Here is a 2,499-nt window from a genome sequence, read left to right on the forward strand (position 1 = left end):
CTCCCAAAAAATTACAAATTTAAAAATCGCTAATTTTCGAAATTTTTTCACTTTTTTTTCTTAAAACTTCCATAACTTTNAAAGTTTTTTCAATTTTTTTTACTTAAAATTACTATAACTTTTTTAAACATAACCGAATCAATATAGTTTTTTTTATATAGATGCATGATATCATTACCTTTCATTTGGTATATTTTTTTTGTAAATTTGACCTTTTTTCTGCCCACAGGGGGGGATTTAAAATGACAACTTTTTCACAAAAAATTAACTTTTTCAACTTAACTTTTGAAAATATTCCGGAAGGTCTGACACTTTTATATATATCTTAAATTAAAGCTAATGTAATATACTTTAATTTGAAAAAAAAAAATTTGACCTCTGGACTTGTCTTCACGGCGAAAATGGCTACCGAATGCTATTTTCGTGTGAAAATTCTCGATTTTATTATTTATATTATATTTAACTTTATAATGCTATAACTTATTGAAAAGTTTATGGATCCACACAATTTTTTTATGAGAAATAATATTTTTTAATAAACCCTTTTTCATTCGACATACTTTATCTTAATCGAGATATTAATAAGGAACCAGCAGATCAAGTAGCTTTTGGAATAAAACACCAATTTTTTTAAAATTAAACACTATCTAAAGATTTGCATCGAAGCGTTTATTTTTGATAGTGATTTTAATCACTGTCAGATATCATTATACTTGATCCAACAATGTCATGTCATCACTGTGCCACGACCCCCCTGTGCTGGGTTTTTTTATACTTATTTTATTTTAAAATTTAGAAAAAAATTCGGGGAGTAGGTTACAATCCCCGATACTGAAGTCAAGAGGTTGTAATACTGTAATAAAAAATAATAATAATAATATATAGCTAAACAAATGACAAATCAATATATGCCATACTAATGTAAATATACAATTAATAGTATTTTAACAAAAATGATTTTTCTATTGTTCATTATTCTATTCTATTAATTTATTCTCAGAACCGCATTTTTGGGATTGAGTGCATGTTTACTGGTTGAAGGCTTGGCATAATTAGGGTTTTGTCTTATTCGTCGAGAGATACACATAAGAAAATTTTTCATTTCTCCCTCCAAACGAAAAAAAAATTATTTATCTATATATAACTATTTTTATCATATGAGGATGTGATAATTAAATCAATTATTTACCGACTCGATTAATGAATAATGACTTTTATTAATAAACAATTGTTCAAAAATAATAAAACACTGCTACTGTAATACCATTTAATTTTTTTTTATTTTGTCGTCGGCTGTACCTGCTGTAAATTTTTTTTTAAAAATGTTTTGAGCCAATTTAATTTTTTTAGCGCACCGTGGCATAAGCACGTGTGGCGAATTTTTTTTGTAGGTGTCCCTATTTTTTTAGGTTCCACAACATGGCAGGCGTGTTATAATTCCACCTGTTATGTTATATATAAATATATTTTTTATTTGTAAATTTTTTGTGATTTCTATATATATATATAGGTTTTATATTTGATTATATGGGGGGTGATGAATTTTAAAAATTCAATGTGATGACGTAGTGCATTTTATTTCAGGGTGTCCCAACCAGTGGCGTATTTTGAATGATTTCTCGGGTGTTGTCCAACTTTGAATGAACCTCACAAACGAAAATTATAGAAATATTTACTCACGTAAAAAAAACTTACTATTTTTCTAATTACTATTTTAGGAATTGACAAATAATTTGAAATTTGAAATTTTGGTACTGTTGTATCTTAAAAGAAACAACCCTAGTGTCTTAACTTAAAGTAATAAAAGTTTAATAATAACTCAAATGTATTTATTATAGATATAATTAAACAATGCAAAACATACAAAATAAATATACACTAAAAACACAATAAAACAATACACAAAATGAAAACTTAATGTCATAAACGTACCGCGCGTAAAGAGATTACCTTCGGTGCTCCTGAGGTCCTCTCTCCTCTACGATTCATTCCATTTCGTCATATATAGTAAAATATTTTGTTTTTCTTCTTTTTGCAAAATTAATAATACTATCGGTTTCAAAAATGTTTATAAATATTTAATTCTTGGTCTAGTAATAATAGATCAGGAAATTACAATTAAACGAAACATTACAAAAATATTTTACTTCCAGCTTTACAAATGATAAACTATAATACAGTATACAGACTGATTTTTTTATCATAACACACTCATTTACTTGTAGAATAAATATAATTTAAACATTTTTTTTGGTTTTCTTTAGTTACACATTATTCTTAAATTATTAACTATTTAAAACTTTTTATGTTCATCCCTTATGCCTTGTAAGGGTGTCAACTTGGTCTTTTTGTCTTTTAAATGGGAACACATATTTTGAATATAATAAAATGTTTGGATTTTTAATTAAATAGTAAATGGCATTTGAATTTTTAATATAACTTTATTAGTTTATTAGATATAAACATTTAAAGTTTCAAATTTTTGAGTTAATATACATG

General features: G+C 25.6%; 1 protein-coding gene across 1 annotated transcript in view; it reads right to left on the bottom strand.

The window, feature by feature from the left end:
- Positions 1–2,499, bottom strand: part of LOC126901518 (uncharacterized) — an 18,679-nt gene that overhangs the window by 5,423 nt on the left and 10,757 nt on the right. The window lies entirely within an intron of this gene.

This window comes from Daktulosphaira vitifoliae, unplaced genomic scaffold (assembly GCF_025091365.1).
Source record: "Daktulosphaira vitifoliae isolate Bord-2020 unplaced genomic scaffold, ASM2509136v1 Scaffold_1, whole genome shotgun sequence".
Taxonomy (NCBI): Eukaryota; Metazoa; Arthropoda; class Insecta; order Hemiptera; family Phylloxeridae; genus Daktulosphaira; species Daktulosphaira vitifoliae.